The following is a 14,513-nucleotide window of genomic DNA, read 5'->3' on the forward strand; positions in this document are numbered from 1 at the left end:
ATGAGTCAGGAAGAATCCAGCTGATCATCCAGTGACACTTCTGTATTTAGCTTAATGAAGCCTGAAGCGCAGCAATAATTACCCTGCTCTTGAAGAATATGAGGACTTTAGAAAGCTTTAACTTTCCTTACCCAGTTCTGACTATCCTCTTATTGTCCACTATTTTAATTATATCTTATTTTTTGATATCACAAATTACAAACTAGATTTGCTTTCTATAGCTAGTATTCATTTACATTTCCTCACAGTTTACCATAGTCTTGGCTCACTATTCCTTCCTGCATCTCAGACCTGCCTTCTGTGGTCATCTTCCTTCATCATGAAGGGCATCCTTTAGAATTTCTTTTTTTAAATATTTATTTATTTATTTGGCTGCGCCGGGTCTTAGTTGCAGCATGCGGGATCTTTAGTTGTGGCATGCGGGATCTAGTTCCCTGACCAGGGATTGAACCTGGGCCCCCTGCATTGCGAATGCAGAGTCTTACCCACTGGACCACCAGGGAAGTCCCTAGAATTTCTTTATTGAACGTCTCTTGCTAGCATTCTGTTTGTCTGTCCTGAGTGTCCTGTTTCCCATGAGCCAAGTCACCTGCAGCGCAGGGTTGCTATTGGTGGGGATAAAGGAGAACAGCTCGTCCCCCAGCTTCTAGCTCCCATTGGTCGACGTTTGACCCGCAAAGAGTTAGCTTTCTCTCACGACCAGGTAGTGTCCATTGAGGTGACGGGGTGATATTTGCAGGGGGCTGCAGGAGGGAGGCAAGAGGTGCAATGTCCAGGTATAAAATGAGGCACTGTCAGCTTGTTCCTTTCTTCAGGAGTATAGATTTCAATTGGCTGGAATCTGTGCAGAGCTAGTTATCACAGTGGCAGCTTGTGCAAGAGTCAGGTAAAGCCAAGAGGATATGAAGTGGTGTGAAATGGGTGGTCGATTTCATTGTGTGTTTTGTGACTTATATTCTTCCTTCCTCTCTACCTCTCTTGCTCCCTCTCTTTTGTGGTGAGTAATATTTGTAGAAACTGTTATCTATGAGAATTCTTTGAAACCTGGGTTTAATGTGCTTTCTTCCAGAAAGCAATTGTGTTTACTTCTGTGAGATTTCTGGACTTCTTAAAGTAAATCTCTACCTGTGTTTTTTCAGTTCTTGGAAGTTGGGTGATTTCCAGATCCAGTTTGGCATGAGTACCGGCTTACAGTTGTAGATTATCAGGAGAGACCCCTCCGCCACCCCTACCACCAAAGAAATGACTAAGAAAGGCAAATGACTTTATTGTAACTGTCAGCTGAAATTTTCCCCCTTTTCACAGTGAGTACAGCTCCTGAGGGACCAGGCATGACAAAGGAACCCATTCAACTTTTCTTTTTGCTTGGGCCCAAGGCTCTGCAGGTAACCTCAGGGCAGCTGTTGGCCTTAGCATTTTGTTACCTCTCTGTAGCAAGAGTATTTTCCACAGTATGATCTGTTCTGTTAAACCAAGATCAAATTGCTGCTGAATTCTAAGTTAACCCTTAAAGAGTTAGTTATTCCTACCTCCTTTGCATTACCTGAAGTTTGATAAACATGTTCTTGGTGTCTTTCTATTGTTAAGGTCTTTGCATTTCTAGCGTTAAGATCCCTTGGAAGCCCCCGTTGCCATTCTGTTCGTTACAGTTCTTTTCTCATTAAGCTTGGGGTTCAGTACTACCCAATTCCCTACATTCTGTCCTGTCCCTGAAGACAAGTCCGTAGACTCTTGTCATTTTAAAAGAAACATATGGGATATGTCCTGGTTATCTTTTGCTGCATAACCAATCAACCCCCAAGTTATTTTATTTTATATTTTATTATATTTTGTTTGATATTATTATCTTTCACAGTTTGAGGAGTGTTCAAGGGGTTGACTGAGTTCAGCTGGGCAGTTCTCATTCGAGGTTTCTCATGCAGTTGTAGTGGGTGGGGTGAGAGTCAACTCAAAGGTTTTCTTCACTCAAGGGCTTTAAGGTTGAGGCTGGCTGTCTACTGGGATCTCAGCTGAGCTATGTTAAGAGCACGTGGCTGGAACAAGTGGTCTCTCCATGTAACCTGGGCTTCCTCACAGCTTGGTGGCTGGATCTCAAGGAAAAGAGCGAGTTAGAAGCTGTATTACCTTTTATGTTCTAGTCTTGCATGTCGTAAGTCTGCTGCATTTTATTTGTTACAAGAGACTTACCAAGACTGGCCAAATTCATGGGGTGCGGAACTAACCTCCATCTTTTTGAAGGAGGATCAAAGACCTTGTGGACATATGTTATAACTACCGCAGACTTAAGCAGACAAACATAGGAAGGTTTCATGTTTTCAAATTCTAACAAGTTTTTTTTTTTATTGCCATGGTCATAGCTCTTCAATTCCTGATCTTTTTTGGTGGAAACACAAATGGGCATTTTCCTTTGATTTTATAACTCACTGGGTTTCACTCACTAAATCTTCTTCTGAACCTACCTTTTTTTTTTGTTACTGTTATTTATTTATTTGTTTTTATTTTTGGTTATATTGGGTCTTCACTGCTTTCTCTAGTTGTGGTGAATGGGGGCTACTCTTCGTTGTGGTGCGCGGGCTTCTCATTGTCATGGCTTCTCTTGTTGCAGAGCACGGGCTCTAGGTGCTCGGGCTTCAGTAGGTGTGGCACGTGGGCTTCAGTAGTTGTGGCTCGCGGGCTCTAGAGAGCAGGCTCAGTAGTTGTGGTGCATGGGCTCAGTAGTTGTGGCACACGGGCTTAGTTGCTCCGCGGCATGTGGGATCTTCCCGGACCAGGGCTTGAACCCGTGTTCCCTGCATTGGCAGGCCGATTCTTAACCACTGCGCCACCAGGGAAGCCCCTGAACCTACCTTTATGTGTATTCAAGCCCCGAAGATGCATCCAACCTACAGTAATTCTTATCATGTCTTTCAGGTTTCTCTGCCTCCAGTTTTACCCTCCTCTTCTCACTGATATACTTCCAAGCAACACATCTGATCATGTCCCTCTCATGATTGAAAGATCACTGGTGGCTCCTTATCTCCAGTTCCTCAACATGGCACAAAAGACCTTCCATGATTGGCTCCTTACCTTCTTCTGTGCCTCATCTCATTTTCCAGTTTCTCTTTATACTCTAGTAAAACTAAACACTCTGCCTTTTCACATCTCTGTGCCTTTGAATAAGTTGATTCCCCCGCCCTAGAATGTCCATCTCTGACCTATCTGGCAGTCTCAAGCATTCTTAAGGTGCATTCACAAATATATCTGTGTTCCCGAGTCTATAGCATCCATTTGTTCAGTCTACTGGCTAGACCTGAATAGCTTTTCTTTTGAAATCTGCAAAGTTCAAATCTGCTCTAATTCTCTACTATTTCTTTTTGATAGGATGTAATAAATACATGAACCTTTCCCTTCTGACATTAGAAGCAGCACTTGTCAGCTCCGGTTAAGAGCTCAGCAATCTCTGAGACCCCCTGGTCTTCAAAGGACACTGGTCAATTTTTCTCAAGAATAGTCTCACCTCACTTTCCTTTGGTGACAGTATCCACAGTCATAATCCCATTGTTGCCTCCAACTGTGAGAATATATCTTTACAGAATTTTCTTAAATATCAACTAGAACCAAGACTTCCCTGTAGAGAGGCAAGTTTAAAAAAAAAGTAATTCAGCAATATAAAGGAAATACAGCAGTATAAAATATAAACAGCATTACAGATGTAATACAGCATATAAAAATTTTAAAGCATAAAAACTAGGGAGAAGAAAATTATTAAAACGGCAATTATTGATATACCATAATTTCAACTTCCCTATTGTTGGACACATCAATATTTCCAATTTTCCTATATAAATAACATGGAAACAAGCATCTTTATGAACAAAAAGTTCTCTCCTAATCTGATTCTGTCTTTTTGATAGATTCCCAGAAATGTAACTATTAAGTCAAAGAACATGAGTTCTTTTAAGCTTTCTGATATATTGCCAAATTCCCACCATTCTTCCCAGCACTGCATGAGAGTTCTACTTCATTGAACCCTCACAAGCTTCGGCATTATTTTTTTTTTTTAAGTTTTGGTAATTTGAAAATTTAAAAAAATCTTTCTTTAGCTTATAATTCAATAAAGTTGAGTGTTTTCCATATTTTTATGGGTGGGGGATGGATTGGACCTTGAAAGACAAGAGAGATTTGGGTGGGCTTGGAAGAGGCAATTGGACCTTACAGATGAGAAGAATTGCATTTTAAAAAACTCTTAAAAGTGACTCTTTGGTATCCAGATGAATCATTTTCTTCAAAGATAATTTTGTATTCTCCATGATTTTTTCAAAGATGGAAGAATTGTTATATGCTGTCTCATGTAGATTTCAAATACACCATAAACAAGACTTTATAACAGTTAAATCTTTTTCATCCTCCCTCAGATTTCTATGTAAAATATTTCTGTTCAATTTTATCCCTTGTGTTCTGAAAAGGTGGCCCATATTTATGGCATCTGATGGGTTCTACATAGCTTAATTATGAAAGAGGATGAAATTTAAATTTTCATAAGTTGGTGCCAATTAGACTATGTAAATGAATGTTTCCTGTGGTTTCTGTTGTTGACTTCATTTCTTTTCATTTTTTTTTCACTAACTAGCTCTATGTGTACTTATGGTGAAGGTGTCACACAGGGTGTGTTGATAAAATAAACATTTGGCTCTCTTCCCTACTACCTTTTGAGACATCTGGGGAATACACTTTTGCCCCAGAAATTAAATGAACACGTCAACTGAGCCACTTGTCATATTATCCCTCTGTTCCCAGACTTGCCAATTTTAATTTTTAAGGTCTCTGGGGAAATGATTCATTTAGTCTGTATCTTAGCCACCAGTCTCAGCCAGCTGGGGTTTTTTCCCCCTAATGTGTTTTCCTCCCTTATTTAAGTTTAATAAAGTTGATTTGAATTAGAAAAGAGATTCTTTGATTAGAGGTGTTTGTGTCAGGAGAATGTCTAGGACCTACATGCAACATCTGCTTCACTGTCTCCTAGGAAGATAGACATTTGTGTTCCAACTTCTTTTGGTCATTGAACCAGCTTACTAATGAAAGTGCTGTGACATCAGAAGGTTTAGAATTTATAGATCAGGGAAATGATTTTACGAACAGTGTGCCCATCTGTACTGAATGTTCACATCGTTATAAACCATCTTTAAAAAAATACATTTAATTAAGCATCTCAGTTTCTTCATTTACTGTTACTTCCTATCTCCATACTAATGCATACATTTTGAATTACTATCCTAGCTGAATATGCCTTTTTTTTTTCTTCCATTAGTACAAAATAATCTGTTCAGTTCCAGAGGCCAGTAGCATCCACATAATGTTAGAAAAAGGGTTTGCCCAACGAAAGAGCTGTTTATTGTACTACGGTAAATTAATTTAACTATTCTGGGCCTTGGCTTCCTCATCAGTAAGACAGAAGTCTGCAATAGATAGTCTTACAGCTGAGCCCTGGTAGGGCATGCAGTTCATCCCTTTCTTTACCAATGAGACAACTGTTGACAAACCTTCCACAGACCCAGGACATTTACTCAGATTTCTTGACTTGAGGTCCAGGGTTTCAGGGCTTATTTCTAATACTTCACTCTGACGGAAACTGAGTGACTTTAACCCATTTCATCTAAATGGGGTGATAGAGGTGATGGGGTGATTGATGGGGAAGAACTTTCCAGGCAGAGAAACTGTCATGAAGAGAGGCCTGAAATTAGGAAAGACGTTGGCTTATTTGAAGAACTAGAAGAAAACCAACGTGAGTACGGAGAGTGAGGGGGATAGACTGAGAGATGGGGCCAGAGAGGTGTCCAGGAGCCACGTCAGACATGACCGTTTGGTCATGTTAATTTGTTTGGGTCTTTTTCAAAAGAGATGAGAAGCCATTGAAAGGTTTCACGAAGGAAAGTGTCACGATGCCGTATTTGCTTCATCTAAGCTTCTTCGGGGCTTTAGGTCCAATATTTAATCTCTAGTACATACAACACTGTCTGGCACGTAGTAGGCCCTCAAAACTTTGAGGAATGAATAAAAGAATGGAATAATAAGTGTACTTGTAATGTGCAGAAGAGACCAGAAGCATGGGAGGGGGCTGTTAGGGTGGTTTTGTAGTATTCCAGCCAGAGGTGTGTCAGTCTGTGGTGGATGCATTAGAGATGGAAAGAAGCAGACATGTTGGATATCCTGTACTTAGAACCATCAGGACTTGGTCAGAGTGCTGGAGGTGTTGAGCAGGAGTCCAAGTTTTCTAGCTTAAGCAACGTGGTGGCTAGAAGTAGCATTTACTGAAATGGGGAAGAAAGGTGGGGCAGATTTCAGAAAGGACCAAGGGCTTGATCTTGAACATGATACATCTGGGATGCCAGGGAGAAGATATCCAAGTGGAAATATCAGGTTATCAACTGGATGTATCAGACTGGTGGTTAGAAAGAAGATTTTGGCTAGAGATGTAAATTTGGACATGGTCTGCAAGTAGATATTTTATTTTTTTACCTTATTCTATTTATTTTTTTAAAATGTTTATTGGAGTATAGTTGATTTACAGTGTTGTGTTTCAGGTGTACAGCACAGTGAATCAGTTATACGTATACATATATTCATTCATTTTTAGACTCTTTTCCCATATAGGTCATTACAGAGTATTGAGTAGAGTTCCCTGTACTATACAGTAGGTTCTTATTAGTTATCTATTTTATATATAGTAGTGTGTATATGTCAATCCCAATATTCCAATTTATCCCTTTCCCCCTGGTAACCATAAGATCAATTTCTAAATCTGTAACTCTATTTCTGTTTTGTAAATAAGTTCATTTGTACCATATTTTTAGATTCCACATATAAGTGATATCATACACTATTTTGTCCTTCTTTGACTTACTCAGTATGACAATCTCTAGGTCCATCCATGTTGCTGCAAATGGCATTATTTCGTTCTTTTTTATAGCTGAATAATATTCCATTGTATATAGGTACCACATTTTGTTATTTTACATAAACTATAGGCAAATAGAAAAGAAGCAGAACCTAGGCCTTAGGAAATTGACCTTTAGAGTTCTGGTAGAAAGGAAGGGCCAGCAAAGGAGCTAGAAGAGCAGTGTCCAATGAATGAAGGGGCAAAATCAGAAAAACAAGGCATCATGGAAGTAAACAAGAGTATTTCAGGAAGGAGGAGAAGGGGTTAACAGCATGGAATTCTCCAGAGAGGACTAAATGATAATAGTGTTAAGCTATGTATTAGATTGAGTCATGTGAAATTGCTATTTTTGTAGTTAAAAAATGATCAAGTATTGATAATTTTGTATGCTTTAATGTAATACATAGTTTGCTTGAAAGGTATATATTTCAGGGGAATATCTCTTCCATTAGGTTAGGAATGTCTGTTACCACGATCGTAACCCACGCCCCACCACCAACTTGTCTTTGTCTTTGTTTACCTAACTTCTCTCAGTAAATTTGTATGTACTTGGCTTTTATTCTAAAGCTGGGGGAAACCACTGAAGGATTTTAAGCAGGGAGTGACAGATCTGATGAGGTTTTGTTTCTTTGGCCTGTAAACTAGGGGACCTATGTCTGTTTTCACCCACAGCTCTTTGCCCAGCAAGTGGGTCATAGCAGGAGTTTGCTTTTTATATCCCAGAGAGATTCTTTCCTGAACATGCAGCACGAATCTCAGTCTGAAAGTATTTCCCCTAATATTTTAAATTATTATGGGTGTCGAAGTCTCACCATACAAATGATATGACCTCTTTGGTTTACCTGTCATGGCTTTTGTTATCCAAATGGTGGCGTTTGGCATTTCAGTGTAGAAATGTCCTGAGTTACAGAGTCAAGGCTGGTTCACTTTGATGTCAACACAGACCCTGGATGAGGAGTCTGGAATCCTGGCATCTATTGTGGCATCATGAACTAGTTCATGTAACCTCTGAAGGCTTAAGTTTCTTTACTTTTTTCCCCTATTTTCATTATTTTAAAATAACTAGATTGAATGATTTCTTTTAGTTTTCTTTTAGCTTTAACAGTTGATGCTTCTATTAATGATGTAGTAGTTAGAATATGACGGTTCCATTCATATATTTGTATTTTGTCTTAGGAAGTTGTAAGGTAGCTACTCACTGGCCAGGACCTGAAGCCAGTGTTGACATGCTTTGTTTATCCCCCCCCCCCACAAAATATTTTTTTTAACATCTTTATTGGAGTATAATTGCTTTACAATGGTGTGTTAGTTTCTGCTGTATAACAAAGTGAATCAGCTATACATATACATATATCCCCATATCTCCTCCCTCTTGTGTCTCCCTCCCACACTCCTTATCCCACCCCTCTAGGTGGTCACAAAGCACCGAGCTGATCTCCCTGTGCTATGCGGCTGCTTCCCACTAGCTATCTATTTTACATTTGGTAGTGTGTATATGTCCATGCCACTCTCTCACTTTGTCCCAGCTTACGCTTCCCCCTCCCTGTGTCCTCAAGTCCATTCTCTACGTCTGCGTCTTTATTCCTGTCCTGCCCCTAGGTTCTTCAGAACCACTTTTTTTTTTTTATAAGATTCAATATATATGCGTTAGCATACGGTATTTGTTTTTCTCTTTCTGACTTACTTCACTCTGTATGACAGTCTCTAGGTCCATCCACCTCACTACAAATGACTCAATTTCATCTCTTTTTATAGCTGAGTAGTATTCCATTGTACATATGTGCCACATCTTCTTTATCCATTCATCTGTCGATGGACACTTAGGTTGCTTCCATGTCCTGGCTATTGTAAATAGAGCTGCCATGAACATTGTGGTACATGACTCTTTTTGAATTAAGGTTTTCTCAGGGTATATGCCCAGTAGTGGGATTGCTGGGTCGTATGGTAGTTCTATTTTTAGTTTTTTAAGGAGCCTCCATACTGTTCTCCATAGTGGCTGTATCAATTTACATTCCCACCAACAGTGCAAGAGGGTTCCCTTTTCTCCACATCCTCTCCAGTATTTATGTTTGTAGATTTTTTGATGATGGCCATTCTGACTGGTGTGAGGTGATACCTCATTGTAGTTTTGATTTGCATTTCTCTAATGATTAGTGATGTTGAGCATCCTTTCATGTGTTTGTTGGCAATCTGTATATCTTCTTGGAGAAATGTCTGTTTAGGTCTTCTGCCCATTTTTGGATTGGGTTGTTTGTTTTTTTGATATTGAGCTGCATGAGCTGTTTATATATTTTGCAGGTTAATCCTTTGTCCGTTGATTCATTTGCAAATATTTTCTCCCATTCTGAGGGTTGTCATTTCGTCTTATTTATGGCATTCTTTTAGGGCAGCCCTCAGCTGGATCTGAGCAGCACCTGCCCCGTTAGAGTGGCAGTTCTCGTTCTAGTTCATGACCCCTCACCATTCTGGGCTGTTCTTCATACCCTGAACACTTCCCACATGATTTTCCCAAGTCCTTGTAGCTATTTGAGTTTGATTGACCTGGGATGACCCAAGCTGGAAAACATCGCAGTGGTGAAACTTCAGTGTGATGTGAACCCTTTACAGGTGTTCAGCTCAGTTTCTCATTTCTTTTTGCTGAGACTTTGGTAGTCAGGTCCACTTGGTCAGAGTATTGCCTAAAAATAGGCAAATTAAGGGAGCAGGACTTTGCTGTGTTTAGTGATGGTTTTCACACAAATGCCTCTGAGCAGTGTCGCTCCACCCTGGCTACCCATTAGAGTCATCTGGGGAGCACTGAAAAAAAAAACCTCCGTCCAAGTTTCACCCCAGGGCAATTAGATCAGAATCTCTGGAGGAGAGGCCCAAGCGTCAGTATTTTTTAAAAAATCAGATGTTCTAATTTGCAGCCAGGGTCGAGAAACACTGCCCTAGAAGCTGTGAACCCAGCAGCAAGGACTGACATCATCTGCCTAGAGAAATCCTCAGAAGGTCTGGGGAGTTATTTGTGGCTGGTGTTCGGTCTCTATGGAGTCACTAAAAACCACGTGTAAGAACAGCCTCCCTCCTCAGAAGCTAGGCTGCCCATGTGTCTGGGGTTTCCATCACACCTGGTGGCACTCATGAGATGCTTCCAGCATGGGTCACTCAGCCATTGCTGTCTCCCTCCGCTTAGGCAAGTCTGCAGGGTGGAATGAGGGTGGGAAGAGGCCTGAATGGAGCGGTGAGCTGAATGAAGGCAGGGCGAGGTGGGATGTTGGTGTTTTACCGATCTAAATGACAATCTGCCGATTATGGAAAAATGTGGTTTCAATATCTTAGCTTTTAAGACGATCGATGAAAGTGCAAAAACAACCTGGTGGTAAAGCAAAGATGAAAACATGACTTAAGAAGGTGCTTCCGGGATTTCCCTGGGGGTCCAGTGGTTAGGACTGAGCTTCCAGTGCCGGGGACCCAGGTTCGACACCTGGTTGGGGAACTAAGATCCCGCCTGCCGTGCAGCCAAAAAAAAAAAAAAAAAAAAGGTGCTTCCATTTGAAGTGTTTCCTTTCCAGTGACCCCATTTGGGCTACTTTAATCTGGAAGGTCTGAAAAACGACTTCTTTCTCTGAGTATTGTTAAAGAATTAGAAGACTAGGGGAAAAGTGCAAAGTAATGCCAGAGCAATCATTGTTTCCAAAGTTCCCATAGAGAAATTATTTTTCCAAAAGACCCAGGATGATAGGGTGAGAAGAAGTGCTTGAAACAATAGCTACTCAATGACATTCTCCTTGTCTGCCCCACCAGTAACGTCAGAACAATAGGCTTTGAATCCGAGCCTAATATGGAATTGAAAAATTGCAGACTTAGGGTTTAGGATGAACACAACCCAGCTGGAGCATTCACTGAACAATGGCAGGAAGGTCTGGTGGAGCCAATCCGGCCGGCTGTGGTCCTGCCACAAGGGAACGATGGGTTTTAAAGGACACAGCCTAATTTCTCTCTGCAGCTGGGTGTCATTGACTAATGAAAATATATTGGCACGCCGCTCACGGGTTATTGTTCCATGTAACTTCACCTCTTAGCTGGGGATTTGTAAGCAGGCCATGATTGAAAGTGATATGACTGGGCTCCGTTATTAAAATATTCCAAATACAGCCTGCCCTATTTATTGGAAACAAAGTTTGACAAGATTATGTTGATACGAGGAGCAGATAATGAAACATCACCGTGCATAGGCACTGCCAGTGTCAACTGGGCAGAATTACAGTCCTTAAATATTTATACAGGAAAATGAAATGCAACTATTAATACTTCCAGGAAGTGATACAGTGTGAGAGGAGAAAGAGACATGAGGAATAGGATCCTGGGCTACTTGTAACAGGCCAATTCATCATTTTTATAAAATGGCTGCATGTCTCATTTGCAGGAAGTCTTCAAAGAATGGGAAAAAGCATAACCACCTCTAAACCTCTAAAAATTAGGCATGTTTAAACAGAAGTGTCTAAGAACCTGATGACTAAATTTAGGTTTAAGAAGGACTTCATTTTTAGGAGGGTTATGTCTTTTGGATTGATTTAAGCTCTAGCCCATTTATTTAGTCATTTAAAAAGGACACTTAATTAACTTGGATAATGTAATTTTGTTTTACTTTGGTATTATTTGGGGGAGAAATCTCTAAGAGGCAATGAAGGCAAATGTTCAGACAGGCATATTCACCATAAAAAGCAAAGAAAGGCATTAGTCTAAGAATCAGGTCTGGTTTTAATCCAAGGTTTGCCTCTAGTTGGACTAGTGGGAAAGTTGCTTCCTCGTTCCAGGCCTAATCTCCGCACCTCTGGGGGTGTATGCTTTCTGTGTGTATATATATATATTTGGGTGGGGAGCAGGATTTGATAATACTCTGATTTTCCTCCAAGTGTTTTAGGAATGCATGTCTTATCGTTAGCAATTTTACCCATTTCCAAAACCTGATTTCTTACAAAGTTTACATCCACTCATACCCAAGGAACTAGCAAGGAGGGCTCTGAAGAGCCAGAACTTGCCTGCACTCTGGGGCCTTTGGATTCTGCCCATCCCAACCCTCGCTCTTCAGTTCTCCCCGCCTCTCGCGTTAGCGCTTCCCTCACTCCGTCACGTGGGCCTCATGCTCTTCAGGTTCTCTGCCCCTCCTCTTTCCTCCATCTGCCCCTTGGTCTCTTCGTTCTCTGCCCGTTAGTAACCCCCTCTCTGGGGTGGGCAGCCCAGGAGTGATTTTTGCAGGCTGGAGGTCTCCCTCCCTGCTCTTGAGAGTTACTGGTTGATGGAGCGAAGTCAACTGTACTTTCCTTAAAACGCTGCTCTGAAAGCAAAATGAAAACCACTCCACTGAAATTTAGCAGAAGCCTTCAAAAGGCTATTAAAAGCATCACATTCAGTACAAAATGCCCTGAACTATATATAGTCATAAGAAACACATTTTGTATAAATCAATACATTTGATTAATCAGTCGTTTGGCAAACTGCTCATTTGCTGAATCAGTTTTCAGTGAATTGCGCTAGAGTGAAAACTGCACTCTTCTTTTTGCTTTCCCCTTTCCTTTTTTTCCATCTTCCAACAGGCTCCTTTTTTTTTAATCGTCCTCAGTCAACATTTAGTCTGTTGATGACTTCTGGTATTGAACTGAATAAAGTAATTGGCAGGGATGTGTCAAAGATGGAAAAGGAACAGAGTTTAATTGCAGAGGTTTCCGAACTATGTTCCAGGCATAGTTTTCCAAGGCCTTTTCACGAGTTTGGTTTGAGGGGCAAAGTTTGATTCAAGAGCATTCTGAGGTTGCAAGGGCAGTTATTAAAAACTGTTACCACTTGCAATTACTTTTCTGAGTCAGGATTTTCTCAGTACTATACTGTGTAATAAAATAAAGAAAAATTGGATGCCGAGACTGATTTGTTGACATCCATAATCCCCAATTTCAGAATTTTCAAAAATCTCATTTTTGTCTTTGATTGATGTTATAAATAAATGCGGCACAAAATACCCATAAATAATTTTATACTAATAAAATGCCGCCTTTATCAGTTACGTATACTGAGGTTACCTAAGATTTGGTTCAGAGGAAAAATGGTTCCACTGTTTAAAAATGCTTGAAAACCATTGATAACATAGAGAACTCTGGCCTGGAAAAATTAAGACTGTTTCACATCCATACTCCACCAGTGATGAGCTCAGTGACGCTGAGAAAATCATTTAAAACTTTTGGACTTTAGCTTAAATCTATGAAGAGAAAACTGAATTCGTATCTTTTTGAAAGAGCAAGAAAACAAACAAAAATAACCTATGTGAGGATTAAGAATCCCAGGAGATAGCTGAATGTTTAAAAAGGTTGGTGCAAAGAAATGTCTAGTTTGTGACAGATGTGGAGGAATAATCTTTTGACTGTCTCAGATTCATCTCCTGCAGCTGCACGGTACTTACCAGTTCTTTATCTTAGCCAATGGCCCTGCTTACCATATTGCTCAGAAAAATAAAGAGGCCAGTGCAGAAAATTCATGATTACCCAAGGCTGCCACTGTACGGTATATTCTCTTTCTATCTGCAAGGACCTTGAAGTTGACTTTCACTAGATGCTGGACATACCTGGTAAGATTTTCACACATCCCAGGTCTGTAAATGCCTCTCATCTATAGCACGCACTTTTCCTAGTAAAATTCAGACTCCTCATGAGAGTGACTGCTTGAGCCATCTTGAGCAGAAAATAATAGCTTCATAAGCATTCAGATACCTCCGCAGCCTACCGGTACTTGCTCAGTAAGCAGCCTTGATTCCAAATTCCTGCCTTCTACAAATTATGTTACTACGTATTATCTCGGTCCTGCAGAAGCGTTCTAGAAGTGTCGAAACCTTCGATACTAAATCCTAGACTGCAGAGGGTCTTCTGGGTAGGCAGTACCACTTGGTGTTGAAGGCTCAGACTCCAGATTTTGAAAGACTCCAAGCTGAAGGCCAGCTTTCCCGCTTACTGCCCAGGTATCTGTGGGCAAGCTAGTGGACCTCAGGTTCATCCACCGTAAGGTGGGAATAGTAAAGTTCTAGGTCCAAAATAAGATTCTAGCTAAATAGCTAAAATCTATAGGCTGAATAATTGACATATTAAATAACAATGTTTTTCAAGTGACCAATTAGCCTAACCTACTAAATTCATCAACTTACCTAAAACTTATGTCCCTGTATTAAATCTTTATAAAGCTCACTGCATTTAATACTGAATGGCTGGTCCTGACAGCTTTGGGAGATTTCTGTGAAGTTTTTTTTACTTGACTAATTCTCATTTTGTCTTTGTAGCAGCATTTTAAAGAATAGTCAATTTGTTGCAAACTAAGACTGATACAGTGGTTTGATATTTTTACAAATATGTTTAATAATCAGAAAAGTACTTTTCATTATACAGAATTGCAGAAGTTCAAGTGGGACGTTTTTTCTCAGTTTCTATCGAATTCCTTGGATCCTCCGGTGTGCTGTTTTCTCTTGCAAAACCCTCTTCCAGCATTTTTAGGACCTTTTTTTTCCATCCAATTTTCAAGTAGCAAATCAAGTTGTATTTGGACTTTTGGAGAGCAGATATTTGGCCAACTGATT

The 14,513-nt window shown here is 40.3% G+C and overlaps 1 non-coding gene across 1 annotated transcript; it reads right to left on the minus strand.

The window, feature by feature from the left end:
* Positions 1–430: 430 nt before the first annotated feature.
* Positions 431–503, minus strand: TRNAA-CGC (transfer RNA alanine (anticodon CGC)). Its single transcript has one exon. It is a non-coding gene; the product is annotated as a tRNA-Ala (tRNA).
* Positions 504–14,513: the final 14,010 nt, after the last annotated feature.

Source organism: Balaenoptera acutorostrata, chromosome X (genome assembly GCF_949987535.1).
Source record: "Balaenoptera acutorostrata chromosome X, mBalAcu1.1, whole genome shotgun sequence".
NCBI lineage: Eukaryota > Metazoa > Chordata > Mammalia > Artiodactyla > Balaenopteridae > Balaenoptera > Balaenoptera acutorostrata.